Here is a 1,025-nt window from a genome sequence, read left to right on the forward strand (position 1 = left end):
ATCGCCTTGGGTGGCATGGAGATGCGGAGGTGCTCCTGAGCAAACCTAGCACTGTCAATGGACACCAAATATTGGGGAGATCAGTCCAACAGAACTAAGCATGTTAAGACCTTGAGGTCCATACACTTGAAGGAAGAAAGGCGCAGTGCACTCTACAGTCGTCTGAAAACCTGTACTGGCTCAAGGGCAAATGCTAATATTCGCTGATCAATCATCATCTTGATTGGAAGTTAAACTTTGTTAAGAATTCCGGGCTTCCTTTTCTCCCAGTGAACACCTTATTCGATTTCTCTGGACCAAAGCCTCGCACCCCCAGCCTAGTATATCTGATCGAATCATCATGTCTGAGCCCCGGAGGACAGGATCCACTGCCTGATTCTGAAAACCTCTGCGCACAGGGCCCAACAACGCGGCTAGCGACTGAGGAGGTCTTCTCATCTCAGCCCGGGTCCAGGAACGGAGAACCAAGGGCAGGTCAAATAAGATCAATGTGTATAAAGGGCACAGGGGAGAGCAAGCACACCTCATGCGTACCAATTATAAACATGCAAACTGCAACCACAGCACATGGAGACACGCGTTACACGTCCTCTCACTCAAACATCTCTCCCACAAATTCAGTCTTTCCTGCTACAAACCACTGCAATCTAGCAATTTAGTCCAAATGAAGTTACCAAAACTACAGCCCACAGAATCCATTGGGTTGTTCAAACAAAATCCAGGACTGGACATGGCTTTCCTGAAAACAAGCATCTATCTAGTAATCTTGCTTTAAACTCTTTTCTCCAATTATACTATACCAAATACTCCTGTCTAGAGCAACCAGATGCTTGAGATGCATGAGTTTATACACAAGTAAACTTATGGGTCCCTCTCAAGGAGAAACGGGTACATAAGGTTCTAGCGACCACTCAGTCAGTGAGTTGTCCCTCCTGCACGCAGCTTTGCCGTTGCACGTGCAGCAAAGACGCGCTCACTTTCTGCAGCGCACACTAAGGCAGAGCTCGGTGGGTTCCCAGATAATG

At 47.5% G+C, this 1,025-nt stretch overlaps 1 pseudogene; it reads right to left on the reverse strand.

Moving 5' to 3' along the window:
- Positions 1–296: 296 nt before the first annotated feature.
- On the reverse strand, positions 297–641 carry LOC147693370 (small Cajal body-specific RNA 2; annotated as a pseudogene).
- Positions 642–1,025: the final 384 nt, after the last annotated feature.

This window comes from Lissotriton vulgaris, chromosome 8 (genome assembly GCF_964263255.1).
Source record: "Lissotriton vulgaris chromosome 8, aLisVul1.2, whole genome shotgun sequence".
In the NCBI taxonomy this organism is placed as follows: Eukaryota; Metazoa; Chordata; class Amphibia; order Caudata; family Salamandridae; genus Lissotriton; species Lissotriton vulgaris.